This window comes from Ornithorhynchus anatinus, chromosome 4 (genome assembly GCF_004115215.2).
Source record: "Ornithorhynchus anatinus isolate Pmale09 chromosome 4, mOrnAna1.pri.v4, whole genome shotgun sequence".
In the NCBI taxonomy this organism is placed as follows: Eukaryota; Metazoa; Chordata; class Mammalia; order Monotremata; family Ornithorhynchidae; genus Ornithorhynchus; species Ornithorhynchus anatinus.
In genome coordinates, this window is record NC_041731.1 from 64,209,429 (window position 1) to 64,225,762 (window position 16,334).

Genomic DNA, 16,334 nt, shown 5'->3' on the forward strand with positions numbered 1-16,334 from the left:
ATTTAACACCTGCCTCCCCTTCTAGAATATATGCTTCTTGAGGGCAGAGGATCATATCTACTTACTGTATTGTACTCTCCCAAATGCTTAGTAATGTGGTCTGTACAGAATATGTGTTCAGTGAATAATATTGACTGTCAGTTGCAACCTGGACTTTGGTACAGCAAAATTGGAATATACTGACAGAGATAGCCAATCCCAGCTGCAGGCTGCAACTTGCATTTCATTTGGAGGTGGTTTCCTCAAGAAAGTTTATATTTTCAAAAATGGATATCTAAAGATACTTTCAGGAATTTATCAATCAATGGTATGGATTGAGCACTTACTGTGTGCAGAGCATTGTATAAATCACTCAGGAGAGTACAACACAATACAACTGATAGATACGGTCGATGAAAACAACCCTTCCTGCACACTTCTTGCGGAGTGAAGAGGGGAATGGATGGGTGGAAAAGACGAGCAGAAGGAGGAATGGTTTGGGGGAAAGGGAGAGAAGCAGGATTACCTAATGGAAAGACCAATGCATCTGGGAGTTAGAAGCCCTGGTTTCTAATCCCAACTCTGCCACTTGCCTACTGTGTGCCTTTGGCTAAATCACTTTGCTTTTCTGCGCCTCAATTTCTTAATCTGAAAAATGAACACAGGTTTTCCCTTCACCTTAAACAGTGAAGCCCATGCGTGCCACCGGGATTGTGTCCAACCTGATTGTTCCTGCCCCACAGTTAGTCAAGTGCTTGGCACATAGTAAGCACTTAACAGACATCATAATTGTTATCATTATTATTTTTTCCATTATTATTAGAGGATAGAGAGGGAAAAGGGAAAAAAAGGAAGGATAAGACAAATCACTGTCTCCTCCTCCATCTATTAATGATATTTACTGAGCACTTTCTATGTACAGAGCACTATACATTGTAACAGTGTTACAGTGTAACAGAATTAGCAGACATGTTCCTGCTCATGGCGATCTTACAGCAGTTGTCCTCCTGTGTCAATACCCTGGGTGAATGGCAATGTCAGAACTGGCCCTTCCAAGGCCAAACTCCAAGCGAAGACCTGGAAGGGCAGTGTTTTCATTAGTCCAAGAGATAGGCAACTGAAGCCAATCTCTCCTATGCCCCCAGCCAGCTTCTTCAACCAAGATAATGGTAGCTGTACTTTGCCTTTTTGTTAAACGCATTTGTTAAGCACTTACTATGTACCTGGCACTGTACTAAGTGCTGAGGTAGTTGCAAGCTAATCAGGTTGGACACAGTGAGTGTCTCACATGGGGCTCACAGTCTTAATCCCCATTTTAAAGGAGAGGTGACTGAGGCACAGGGAAGTGACCTGCCCAAGGTCACACAGCAGACTGCTGCCATGTCATGTGGAGAAGCAGCTTGGCCTACTGGATAGAGCATGGGCCTGGGAGTCAGAAGGACCTGGGTTCTAATCCCCACTCCACCACATGTCCGCTGTGTGACTTTGGACAAGTCACTTCACTTCTCTGGACCTCAGTTCCCTCATCTGTAAAATAGGGATTAGGAGTGTGAGCCCAAAATGGGACAGGGCCTAGTGTCCAACCTGACTGACTTTGAATTGTACTCTCTCAAGCCCATGCTCTTTCCACTAAGCCACACTGCTATTGCTTCTCTTGGCACTTAGTAAGCACTGAAAAAGTACAATAATTTCCAGGTATTTTCCAGGAAGTGGAACCATTTTCAGGCTCTGTCTCATGCTATTCAGCCTCAGGAGGCAACTGGAAGACTCGGATGATGTGAAACTGTACAGAGACATCGCTTGGTTTCCCGTGGGGCTCCAGGGTTTGCAGAGGTCAAGAAGGCAACTTGACAACCTTTCATAACAACCCATCTTTCTGTTTCAAATTCCAGACTCCAGCAGGTATAAAGAATAATGGGTGAAAAACACTTACTCACTTGGGAGATGCTGCTTAAAATAAACACTACCTGCTCTAACATTAACAAGGAGAATAAACATGCACATTTCTCTCAGTGTCTCTCTCTCTCTGCCAAATCTGTCCCACGTTCAAACTCACAAGCTCTGGAGTGGTGACATGGCATGGGTTGTTCTCAGCCATCCATGTCCGCAGAGATATGGAAGATGATCCCTAGATAAAATATGACCCTGAGGGTCACCCCTCTATAGAGGAAGGGCTCCTGAGATCTCCCCCAGACACCCACACTTAGACACAAACCTCATCGCCACCCCAAAACACACACACATATCCTCACAAGAGGTTTACTAATCAAATAAATCCTTGACCTTCAGGCCAATTCCACCTAACCTCTACATCAGTTCAAGGGGGACATACTGAGTTCTGCCATAACACATGTTTTCACTTGACGTCTAGCTAGAAGGTTGCTAGTGAATTATGGAACGTTTTTCTGAAAACACGAGCCGGCCTGGATACAGCGTGTCACACCGCTGGAGGGAACACCATCATTCTGGATTCAGAATAGATGAGTTTATAACTCAAGTTTTCCATTCCACATGGTTTTCCAAGAACATCATGGGCTGGAAATGCAGCTTCTTGAAATTAAAGCAAAAGAATCAATGGGACAAACTTGAAGTGGGTAGCCAAACAACTTGAGGAGTAGCTCGGCACAAAGCAAGCGCTGAACAAATACCACGGTTGCTATTATTAACTTGATTATTAACCACATCCAACAGCCATTCAGAGCAAGCTTCAGAGTAACTGGAAATGGAGACTGAAAAAATATTTTCAGCCTTGGATAGGCCCACCCCATGTCCAGAGTTACGGTCACATGAGGAAAGTGCAATCAATCAATGGTGTTTGAGCATTTACTGTGGGCAAAGCACAGTACTAAGTGTTCTGTAATCAGCAGGTTGGTCTTGTGGCAAGAGCACTTATTGTGTGTCAAACACTGTTCTAAGCGCTGGGGTCAGAGTCCCCGCCCCACTTGGGGTTCACAGTCTAAGTACTTATTTTGCTAATGAGATGTACATCACCTTGATTCTATTTCTTTGCTACTGTTTTAATGAGATGTTCATCCTCTTGATTCTATTTATTGCTATTGTTTTTGTCTGTCTCGCCCAATTAGACCATAAGCCCATGAAAGGGCAGGGAATGTTTCTATCTGTTACTGATTTGTACATTCCAAGCACTTAGTACAGTGCTCTGCACATAGTAAGCGCTCAATAAATACTACTGAATAAGTAATAATAATATTTGTGGTATTTGTTGTGTAGCCTTGGGCAAGTCACTTCACTTCCCTGTGCCTCTTTTACCTCATCCGGAAAATGGGGATTAAGACTGCTAGCCCCGTGTGAGACACAGATTAGGTCCAAGCTGATTATCTTGTGTCTATCCCAGTGCTTAGTACAGTACCTGGGACTTAGAAGGTGCTTCGTTTTGTTTTCTTCTGTTTTGTTTTGTTGTCTGTCTTCCCTGTTTAGACTGTGAGCCCACTGATGGGCAGGGATTGTCTCTATCTGTTGCCGAATTGTACATTCCAAGCGCTTAGTACAGTGCTCTGCACATAGTAAGCGCTCAATAAATACGATTGAATGAATGAATGAATTTGTTAAGCGCTTACTATGTGCCAGTCACTGTATTAAGCGCTGGGATGGATAAAAGCAAGTCCCTTGTCCCACGTGGGGCTCACAGTCTCCATCCCCATTTTACAGTTGAGGTAACAGACACAGAGATGTTAACTATCTTGCCCAAGGTCACAAAGCAGATAAGTGGTCCTCCTGACTCCCAGGCCCATGCTCTATCCAGTAAGCCATGCTTCATGCTGCACTTGTTATTGCTGACGGTGTTTTCCAATCACACTGTCCAATCCACCCTTTCCTCTGCATCCAAATTGCTACCACGTTAATATGATCACAATCACTCATCCTATCCTGCCTAGATTACTGATCAGCCTCCTTGCTGACTTCTCAGCCTCTTGCCTCTCTCCACTCCAGTCCATACTTCGCTCTGCTGCTCAGATCATTCGAAACATTCAGGACATAACACCCCTCTCCTCAAAAGTCTCCAGTCATTGCCTATCCATCTCCGTATCGAACAAAAACTCCTCACCACTGGCTTTAAAGCCCTCCATCACCTCACCCCCTCCTACCTCACCTCACTCGTCTCCTTCTACAATCCAGCCCGCATACTTTGCTCCTCTGGTGCTAACCTTCTCACTATGCTTCAATCTCTCCTGTCTCGCTGCCAACCCCTGGCCCACGTCCTACCTTTGGCCTGGAACGCCCTCCCTCCTCAAATCCGCCAGACAATTACTCTCCCCTCCTTCAAAATCTTACTCAAGGCACATCTCCTCCAAGAGGACTTCCCAGACTAAGCCTCACTTTTACTCATCTCCCACTCCCTTCTGCATCCCCCGACTTGCTCCCTTTGCTCTTCCCCCTCTCCCCATCCCATAGCAATTATGAATTGATTCGTAGTTTATTTATATTGATGTCAGTTTATATTGATGTCTGTCTCTCCCCCCCTCAACCCCCAGACTGTGAACTAGTTGTGGGCAGGGACTGTCATTCTGTATTGCACTTTCTCAAGCTCTTGGTACACTGATCTGCACATGGTAAGCACTTAATAAGTACTGTTAAATGAATGAATTCTCACCAAGCTGGAAATGACCTCCGTGCTGGCTGAGGGTGCCTGAGCTGAAATTGCATGTTTTAGAACTAGATGAAGTTCCTAACGTTCTGAATCAAGAAAAAAAAAATTTTCAAGACATGTCAGCCCACTCCTCCAAAAACTTCACTGTTTGCCAATTTACCTCCACATCAAACAAAAACTCCCTACCATTGGCTTTAAAGCACTCCACCACCTTGTCCCTCCTACCTCACCTCACTACTCTCCTACTACAACCCAGATCACACACTTTGCTCCTCTAATGCTATCCTTCTCATTGTGCCTCCATCTTGCCTATCTCACTGCCAACTCCTAGCCCACGTCCTGCCTCTGGCCCTTCCCCTCAAATCTGAAAGACAATTTACTCTCCGCCCCCCTAAAACCTTATTGAAGGCAAATCTCCTCTAAGACGCCTTCCCAGACTAAGCACCCCCTTTCCTCTTCTCCCACTCCCTTCTACGTCACCCTGATTAGATCCCGTTGTTTTCCCCCCCATTCCAGCCCCAGAACATTTGTGTGTGTATCTGTAATTTATTTGTTTGTAGTGATGTCTGTCTCCCCCTGACTAGACTGTAAGCTCATTGCAGGCAGGAAATGTGTCTGTTTATTGTTGCATTGTACTCTACCAAGTGCTTAGTACAGCGTTCTGAATATAGTAAGCACTCGATAAATACGATTGAATGAACGAATCAAATGAACAAATGGGGAAACACAAGGAGCAAAGGGGTGAACATCTGTAAAGTTGGCCATCTGCCAAGGGGGATTTCCAGTAAAAAACACTGTGCTCCATGACCCCTGATTGCTGAGGGAAGATGGCAGAATTCCCCTTCAGGGCTCTACCCACCTACTGCCTTAAGCAGTGTCATTTCTGAAATCGAATAACTTTTATTTGAGCAGCTCACTCCTTGGGGACCTTTGCATCACCCAGTGAAAACTTAAACTTCATCAAGACATAAAATAGAAGGGATGAAAATGGTAGTTTTAAAACGCTTACTATGTGTCAAACACTGTTCTAAGCACTGGGGTAGATACAAGGTAATCAGGTTTGACAGAGTCCCTGCCTGCATGGGGCTCAGAGACCTAATTCCCATTTTACAGATGAAGTAACTGAGGCAGAGAAATTAAGGTACTTACCTAAGACCACAAAGCAGACAGAGTGGAGGTGGAATTAGAAACCAGGTCCTTCTGACACCAAGGCCTGTGCTCTCTCCACTAGGCCATGCTGTTTCCAAAGCTGTGCAGAGCACTGCTTAGAGAGCACCTCACTAGACCTCACCGCAGCGTAACTTAGGTGAGAAAGCCTTCCAAGAGGGGAGTAGGAGACAGTAGATTTTTATAACCTACTGACATTTGACCAATGGCAGGTGACCAAAGTCAGCTTTAGCGATCTATTCTAGGTCACCTGTGGTTTCAGACTATTTCTTGGAACCCAGGGTTGCATACCCTTGGGACAGCTTCAAGTGTATGTGAATTCTTGAAAATGCATTCAAGAACAGTAACAGTGTCAGTTTATATTCATACAAACTTTCTCTCTCTTGCTCACACACACACACATATACAATAGAAGCTAGACTTATGCAAAAGACAACAGCTAGAATTTCTGCTAAAATGAAATTGTTCTAACTGGACTGGTGCTCACTAAACTGGCAAAACTCTTCGGAACCCTACAATCATATAGCCTTTCAGCAAAAAATAACAGGGCCAAAATTATGCAAAAAGTTGATGTTCAGGTATGTATCTTCTGTGCCCTAACCATTTCTTTTTGTTTGTTTGTTTTTTTAATGGTATTTGTTAAGTGTGAACTATGTTCCAGGCACAGTACTAAGCCCTGGGGTAGGTACAAGCTAATCAGGTTGGATTCAGTCCCTGTCTTGTTGGTCATTAAGAATTTTCAGGGCCCATTTCTAGGAATGGAAAGTTCCTGAGATTGAATGACTAGTCAGTTGAAATCACAGTACCGAGTCTACATAAGCAAAATGAACCAGAGAGTTGAGCAATTATCTGGATAATCCAACCAATATAGATAGTCAATCTGGATCATTCAAGGAAACAAACCTTTATTCTTCCTTTATTTGCTTGGATTATCTAGGGAACTGTCACCCTGCTTCCTTTCATTATACCTCTGTGGACCCTTTAGCTTAAATAGGATGAGGAGAACTGGAGTGAGTTCAGAAAAGAACAAGAAAAATAATTAAGAAAATGCCCCGGAGAAGAGGTTCAAGGCAATGAAGCTGTTAACTTCAAGAAGAAAGGTGAATAGCCACAATCTGAGTCAACAAAGCTTTTTTATTTTTATTATTATTATGTTTGTTAAGTACTTACTATGTGTCAAGCACTGTTCTAAGCACTGGGATAGAAAGGTTAATCAGGTCAGATACACTCCCTATCTCACATGGGGCTCACAATCTAAGTAGGAGGGGGAACAAATACTGAATCTTCAATTTACAGTTGAGAAAACCAGGGCACCGAAGAAGTTAAGTGACTTGCCCAAGGTCACACAGCAGGTAGAGTGGGGATAAGAGCTCAGCGTCATGCTCTTCCCACCAGGCCATACTGCTTCCTTTTTATTTCAATAGGTGGTTGAAATCTCCATGGCCAATGAGAACTGAATGAAAAGATACGGGTTTAAAGGAAAACAGCAGAGATCTGAATCGGACCCTAAGAAAATCATCTTGAGAACCATGGAGATTAGATATGTAATGGGATAGCAAATGATCTGTTTCCTCAGAGATCTTACAGAATAGACTCCACCACCTGTTCTGGATGGTTGAAGTTACTTTACAGGCCTGAAGGTCCCAATCGGCTTTGAGGTAGTCTACTGAGATCCCTGCCCCAACTCAGAGTCCACAATTCAAAAATTTTTCAATCCGCTGCATCCAAAGGACCGGTTTAGGGTGACGCATCCCAAAACTGAAGCTAGTTCACAATGAGATTGCTTGTTCAGACTCACGGAGACAAGACACTTAATCTCTCAAATTGTTCCTACAAACACTTATGAGGGAATGCACAAGATCCTCAGTTGATATATTGGTCACCCTGCTGCTCTACAAGCTTCTCACGTTGGCAGAAGAGTGGGAGAGCAGGGGCAGACAGTGACAAAGCCTGGAATTGTCTCTTTTCACTCAGGTCAATGTCAGGGGACCTGGGAAAGGCTAAGGAAATGGTAATGTCTTTATTCTGTACTTCCCAAATGCTGCACACAGTGAGCTCTCAGTAAATGACAATGCTTGATTGATTTCCACATCTGTAAAATGGGGATTCACTACCTGACCTCCCTCCTACTTAGAATGTGGGTCCATTCATTCGTTCATTCAATCGTATTGAGTACTTACTGTGTGCAGAGCATTGTACTAAGCGCTTGGGAGAGTAACAATAACAACAATAAACAGGCAAATTCCCTGCCCACAGCAAGCTTAGTCAAGAGGGGGAGACACCATTAATATAAATAACAGGGTCTGTGTCTGATCTGATTATCTTCTACAGCTCTTGTCACATAGTAAGTGATTAACAAATTCAACAGTTTTATTATTATTGCCACATCAAATGGGTCCTCCATAAATGCTACAACTCCTACTGAATGATGTTTTTATAGGGAGTTGGGTCACCTCAATGACGTATTCACTGATAGCACTGATAGTGGCTAACCAGGTGGCTGAAAAATCAATGTAGGAAAAACACACTTGCCTAGGATACACAGGATAATTTGCATTACGTCAGGCTACTGATCTTCACAGCCATCGAATGAATCATCGTGTGACACAAGTGAGGCAAAGAGTGGTCGAAATGTTTTGGACTTGAGAAGTCCTCTTTTCTGTGATGATATTTTTGAACAATTTCTGCAGGATGGTTGTAAATATCCTCAGAATTGACTGTGGCTCTAAGTAGCACATAATATATAGCGTGACTCACTGCAGGAAAGAGAGCCAAGCAAGGTCAAACACAACACTGAACATTTACCTCAAAGGATAGAACTTTAAGTTTTTGAATTCAAAGACAATAAAATTTGGCATTAAAATTTGATATGATCAGTTCCCGATAAAGTACTTGGAATTAAGTTACATTGTCATCATCAATGGCATAAACTGAGCACTTACTGTGAGCCGAGCACTGTACTAAGCACTTGGAGAGTACAATACCCCAGAGTTGGCAGAGAAGTTCCCTGCCCACAGTGAACTTACAGATTAGAGGGAGAGATAGACATTAGCGTGGCTCAGTGGAAAGAGCACGGGCTTTGGAGTCAGGGCTCATGAGTTCGAATCCCAGCTCTGCCACTTGGCTGTGTGACTGTGGGCAAGTCACTTAACTTCTCTGGGCCTCAGTTCCCTCATCTGTAAAATGGGGATTAAGACTGTGAGCCCCACGTGGGACAACCTGATTCCCCTATGTCTACCCCAGCGCTTAGAACAGTGCTCGGCACATAGTAAGCGCTTAACAAATACCAACATTATTATTATTATTACATTAATACAAATAAATAATTTATAGTGTATAATTGAAGATGTGAACATCGTATAGTTATACCACAGCATCAATTCAGAATCTTAATATATTGGTTCTTCTCACACTCCACTAAAAGAGAAATGGTAGCTGAAGTATCTCACTGGTTAGTCATTTCCTCACCCATCTCATAATAATAATAATAATAATGATGGTATTGTTAAGTACTTATTATGTACCAGGCACTATACTAAGCACTAGGGTGCATAGAAGCAAATCTAGTTGGACATAGTCCCCGTCTCATATGGGGCTCACAGTCTCAATCCCCATTTTACAGATAAGGTAACTGAGGCACAGAGAAGTGAACTGACTTGCCCAAGTAGACAGTTGGCGGAGCCGGGATTAGAACCCATGAACTTCTGACTCCTAGGCTCATGCTCTATCCCCTATGCCATGCATTCATCAGCTGTGACATGCTCCAAACACCTCTCTTTCACCGTTTCTCAAAAATCCCATAAAACTATAAATACGTTCTGGACCTCAAATTAAAAGTCCTTTAAAGAAGTGAATTCAATAAAATTGAAGATCGATACAAAGTGAATGAATGTGAAAGGGAGCCCTTGAATAAAAAAACCTCCAATTTATAATTAAGTCAAATTCTTGTCACTCACAATTTTCGTATTTAATATTAGATAAAATCTTTAGGAGTATTTTTTGAGAAATGATAGACAATATTGTGTTAAATACAGTCTCTAATGAAATCTTCATCTGGTAATGCTTAAAGAAATGCAAATCTGACTTTAAAAAAATTAGCTAGGTGCAAAATAAAATGATTACTAAATGAACATTTCTCTAACCTTAAAACTTACTCCTTCCCGTCAAGACTAAACAGTAGTAACAGAGACCTGAGGATTTCATGCTTTTACCTGCATTTATCAAATATCACCTCAGAAATAGAGCATTTTCACATTTTCCAAATTAGAAAAAGAAATATTTTAGCTCAGTACAAACCAAGGGAAAATTATTACGTTTTTCTTCTCCATCTCGAATGTTAGACATTTGGATTGACTTTAAATAACAGCTTGATTAAAATGTCACATCTCCAGTGTGGTTCAGTTGTCATTTTCAGATAGTTGTTGCTGATGCAATTGAAAGGATGACTTCACACTCCCCGGGAGTTTAAAAAAGGCTGAGATGGAATGTTGGACAGGGAATGTTCATACTGACATGACACAGTCCTAAAATATTTTCCAATAGAAAGAAAATTGGAGTCTAATAATGCAGGCAAATCTCCCCAAGCTTTTGAGCGATAATTTACTTTCTTTACGTCCCATACTGTTCTGGGATGGACACCGCATACCAATTCAACCAGGGTCATATCCACTGTCATAAACAAAGATATACTTAAATATCAAGGGCATCAGTTTGCACACAGTGCAGTTCTTTAATACTGTTAATATGTATTATTTAAATATTTTATAAATATTCATTATTGTTAATAATACAGTTCTATAATATTCTAGGAGAGTAGAGACTGAAAAAGAGAGAGAGAGGAGAGAGAGGAAGGAGGGAAAGAGAGGGTAGAGAGAGAAAAGAGAGAGAAGTTTTGTATCTTCTATATTTTTGGGTCCAAATACAACAATCTATTGGTCTTGTGTTGCCTCCTATTAGGGGGTAAATAGATGTATATATAGATGTCCTTTGGGCTTTGGGAAGTTTCAAAGAAAGTAGGCAAGGTTTAATACCATTGCTGACAGTGACAATGATAATAATAATAATACGGTGCCTCAGCGGGGCTGAAGGGTGTAAACACACAGAGGCAGGAGGCCTTCTTTTCTAGTTCCTTGGTCAATTGAAGCGAGTGATGCGGGAGTCAAACAGCACAGCTCAGAGGCCGAGGGAGCCACCTAACACCACTTCTGCCGCTGAGACGATTTACACAAGGCGTTAGTTCACCATGGGGGCAAGAGATGAATAGGAGGGAAAATGGAGGGAGTGAAAAAGGATCTGGGATCGATGAGGAAATTCTCCAGCACCTCCTTAGTAGCAGACCCCATCATGCTCTCCACCTGCTTCCTAAACCGTTGTGGACAGGGGGATTGACTTGTGTAACTCGTATTAATGCTAATTTGAGCTATGAGTCCTAATCCCCTTCTGCTCCGATGAGAGCATGTTTCTCCAAATCTCTTAGGTGGATGTGTGCTGCTGAATTGGGGTTTCAAGGAATGAGAAAGCTGAGAAGGAAGGAACAGAGGGAACAATATTCTGTGAAAGCCACAGACACATAGTATCAAATCAGGCTTCTGCTGAGGTGGAGCCGGCCGGGTTAGTCGGGGAGGAGGAAAGCAGACATGTCAAATTTCCAGGATAGTTTACTTCGACCTCTCTACCTACCCTGTAGAGCTGCCTTCGTGTTAGATGACGGCATTACTGATCGTGAGGTCCTGCAGAAGCAGGGTGGTGTAGTGGATAGATTATGGGCCTGGGGGTCGGAAGGTCATGGGTTCTAATCCTGGCTCTGTCACCTTTTTGCTATGTGACCTTGGGCAATTCACTTCACTTCTCTTTGCCTCAGTTCCCTCGTCTCGAAAATGGGGATTGAGACTGAGCCCCACGTGGGACAGGGACTTGGTCCAACCCTATTTGCTTGTATCCACCCCAGCACTTAATACAGTGCCAGTCCCGTAGTAAGTGCTTAACAAATACCACAATTATTATTATATTATTATTTGCCTGTTATGGGACCTTGGGCAAGTCACTTAACTTCTCCGTGCCTCTGTTTCCTCAACTATAAAATGAGGATGCAATAGCTGTGCTCCCTCTTAATTGGACTGTGAGACTCATTTGGTGAAGGGACTGTGTCTGACTTGATTATTCTGCGTCAACCCCAGCACTTAGTAGTTAGTCTGTCAACTGTATTTGTGAGTGCTAACTGTGTGGCAAGCACTGTACTAATTGTTTGGGAGAGTGCAGTATAACAATAAACAGACATATTCCTTGCACACAGCAAGCTTACCATCTAGAGGGGCAGTCAGACATTAAGACAAATAAAGAACAACGCTTGGGACAGAGTAAGTACTTAAATAGCACAATTATTATTCTATAACTGAAAAACTATGTACAACTGGCCTAATAATGATGACAATTATAAAAGGAAATCTAGTCCATTGCTGCCAATTTTTTTTTTAATAAGAAAACCCTACTTTGATGGGCTAATATCTTTCCCACTATAAATAGGGACTTTTTAACTCACAAATTCCCTCCTTCTCCCTGAAGAGAGGACCTGGGCATTCTACTGTGTCTTCTGAGTGCAAGACGGGGTCTACTGAACAGTCAGGGAGCTTTACTACTGGCTTATTACTGAGTCATTACAATTTGAATCCTGGGTTGGACTGTTGTATTTCCACACCACTGGAACCATTCCCACTGATTCAGTAGGTTATGTACGTCATCCAATCGCTTCATACATTAACGATATTGCTAGTACATGTTTTCTCTTATTCTAAATTATTTCAAATAGTTTCCCACATTCCAAAATTGTTTCTCAACCCGATTGAAAAATCACATATTTCTGAAGCAAACTATCCCCCATGATGGAAATGCTAGCTAAGTTGCTAGAAGATAGGATGGGAGAGACTCAAGCATAGTGTTGAATTCAGTTATCATATATTCTTGGACTGTTAACAACATGGCCTCTGGGATATCTTTGTTGTGAAATAAATGAATGCATATGAAACAGTCTCGTTAGATGTGATATGACGGGAGTGCTTACACATTCATGGGGAATTCTCTCCCAGAGGCCTTAACTTTCCTTCAAACCCAGTTTTTTTAAAATGGCATTTGTTAAGTGCTTACTATGTTTCAGGCACTGTATTAAGTGCTTGGGTAGATACAAGTTGCTCAAGTTGGACGGAATCCATGTCCCATATGGGGCTCATGGTCTTAATCCCCATTTTATAGATGAGATAACTGAGGCATACAGAAGTTAAGTGAATTGGTTAAGGTCACAAAGCAGGCAAGTGGCAGAACCAGGATTAGAACCCAGGTCCTTTTGAATTCCAATCCCGTGCTCTATCTGTTAGGCCATGCTGCTTCTTCTCATCGTTAGGATTTCACTTACTATAAATTACTTGAGCATAAATTAGATCCCCAGTGTTATGTCTTCTACAATTAATGCCTTTCCTTTTTTGACATTATCAAATTTTCAACTGTACTAATAGACTGAATTTTCACAAAACTCCCTAGAGTTCTTGTGCCTTGATCTGTGCAGTTCTGCAACATCCAAGGAAAAGGCACACCCCAAAATTTGGTTCGAAATTAAAAGAAGGGGTTCTGGCACCACTGTGGAGGCAGAGGAAGAAAAGAGGAAGAAGCCAGGGGAAAACCGGTCAGAACCTATGCCCCCAGCAGCATGGCAAGACTGAGGGGGCAGATAGCAGAAGCCTTGATCTTCCTTAATTGGAAAGAGATGCTGAAGTGACGGAAGATTAGGAATGTTCTCTTTCCTACCACCATGAAGAGAATAAAATAAAGGTAAAGGAAATGTGTCCTCTTCTTTTCCCTCCCTTCCTCCTATTCCCACCTGGCAGCTATGGCTCTATTTCCCCGATCCATAATCTATTTCAATATATGTCTTCACCTATTGATCATAAGTTCCTTGTGGGCAGAGATCATGTCTATGGATTCTTTCGTATTATATTTTCTCAGGTGCTTAGAAAGTGCTCTGCACAGAGTAAGCACTCAATAAATACCATTGGCTGATTGATTAATCAGACAGCTACCAGGTCACCCTAATTAATTCATTTATATTTATCGAGAGCTGTGTGCAGAGCACTGTACTAAGTGCTTGGAAAGTATAATTCTGCAATCTGGCTTCTAGATAAATTTACTAATCTCCGTCTCAAAGTCACACTTTCAGGCTCTTTACAACGCTTTCTCCATTTCCCCAGAAAAGTGCAGCGGAGGGGCTTCACTGCAGTACTTTTGTCTATCAATCGACAATAACAATCTGTCGTCCCTACTGTGAAAAGATAAATGAAAAATGTATACATGAAAAGGGTTTGTAAGATATAAGTCAATTTTATAAATCTCAAAATGCAACAAGCTGTATCCTCAAGTGAGATTTTAAAATCAGGTAACACTTTGAAATCTATCCTTAGAAGTTTGAAAGCTTTCAAAATAAGTTTATCTGTGCTAAAAAAAAAAAAACTACAAAAAACTTCTCATGTTAACCATTTTTATTTGAAGTGCACAATGCACAACTAAAAAAAAAATCACTCACTTGGGATCTGTTACAGATCATCAAAATATACTGCAGGTTAAAGATACAGTACACTATTCAGAAAAAGCAGATTAAACCATTTAGGGTATAGTACGCAGTTAGAAATCAACAGGAAATGGTCATTCAATTGGTTGTTAGTAAATTCATTTTTCCTGGAAAAGACAAATTCGATTCCAACCATAAATTTATTCTTTAAATGGCTATTTAAATGAATATATTCGAGGTTAAAGATTCCTGTTGATGATGCTTCACTCAGCCACTGCTGCTAAAGTAGAATAGCTGTCAATTTCCTATTAAGAAAATCTCCTTTTTGGACCTATATTGTTCATATCACTCGGTTACCAAAAAATAGTCAATGTGACAACTGAACTTGCAATTTTTAAAGTTTTTTTTTTATCTAATTCACTACATGCGATACAGGATAAAGCAAATATGTATGAGTGTATATGTACGTAGCAGTAAAAGGTTACTATACCCTAAAATTTTACTGGCTTATTTCAGCTATTTTATTTTCTAGGAAGCTTTTCTTCAGTAGGGATTTTACATACTCTTATCTCCAAAACACCAAAAGCAATAATAAATGCCTTTATGTGGAAAGATCGCTAAACATCATGAGGGGCATATTAAAGGGAAAACATAAACTTATCTGAAGGAGAAAACACCGACTTTTTTTCTTTTCCACAGTGCACTCTTCATCTCAAGTTCCCTTTGTTGCTAATTAAAAACAGCAGAAATGAAAATAGCCCCAACACTTCAAATCCTCTCAGCTAATTCAGAGCCGCCCAGTTGAAAAGAAATCAAGTTCCCAAAGTAACAACGCTACAAAACTAAACCAAGAGCACCGCTAGTGGAACAACTCCTGGAATCTAGCAAAGGACTTATCCTGTGGGGTTGTAGGATCAAAACAATATGCCAGCAATTGTTCAGAAAGAAGCCCGGTTATAGTCAATCCCTCCGTTATGGGCCATTAGACCCAATTTAAGCTTTGCGGGCTGCACACCAAATTAGTAACTGGAAGCTGTTTCGCATTTTTCTGATACTACTGTAGTTGCTCATCAAGGCAAACTTGCAGCGGCCGGCTGTGGGGGGAAATTAACCACAATAAGGTTTAAAAATAACTGACTAGAATATAAAGCAAACGGGGTTACCTCACACAGTAGAAATGACCGACTTTAACAGTCCATGCTCTGGGAGCTCCCGGGAAGAAACGGCAGCAGCGGCCACAGAGACCCAACAAATCCTCACAAGCATTTGGCTGGGCAGACTCAACCACAGACCCTGCCTCCAGCTTACGTCAGAGACACTATCACATGGCCAGATGAAAGCCAAGAGAGCATTGGTTGTCGTAGCAACCACAGTACGGCTTCGAAATTATTTCAATAGGTCATCTGTCATTCTGGGTGTGTGTTTGTGTGTCTGGGTATCTGTGTGGGTGAGCCTGTGTGCACACATCGCAACCTGTCCTTTGACAACCTGCACTCACCAAAGTTCGTCTCCCGAGGTCCCTCAGCTATTTTCTCTTCGTGCAATTGGGTTTTAGAAAAATGTGCTTCCTTGTTCAATGCCCCCAACCCCGTGATAAGATGCGGGCCCCATCGCTAAAATAAAACAAAATTTTTCCAAGTCCTCAAACTCTTCAAACTTAGGAAGGAGTTTCTTTGGCTAAATCATTCAAACAAATGAATGAAAATAGAATCCCCAGGAGGGTTTTGGGGAGGAACAACTTCAAAAATAGATGAACTGAGACCCAGAGATGAACTCACAGAGATATGCTGAAGCACGTTAATGGAGACCTTGAAAGATTCTAGTACAGGAAAGAAGATAGGGCAAGATGGAGAGATACAAACTTTGACACATAGTGTTTAATATATAGAATGATCATTTTTCTAATGGCGTGTGATTCTCCTGGCATGATTCTTCCTTTAAGCAGGACACTTGAGTTAGTTTAACAGCGAGCAGCAAAACAAAATTAAAAATCCAAAAAGTGAGCACAGCCCAATAATACCTTCAAGT

General features: G+C 41.8%; 1 protein-coding gene across 1 annotated transcript in view; it reads right to left on the reverse strand.

Moving 5' to 3' along the window:
• NCALD (neurocalcin delta) overlaps positions 1-15,601 on the reverse strand; it is a 97,157-nt gene extending 81,556 nt beyond the window's left edge. The window contains exon 1 of the mRNA XM_029063918.2: positions 15,470-15,601. The gene's annotated coding sequence lies outside the window, so the exon portion shown is untranslated. The remainder of the gene's footprint in view (positions 1-15,469) is intronic.
• Between the last annotated feature and the right edge of the window lie 733 nt (positions 15,602-16,334).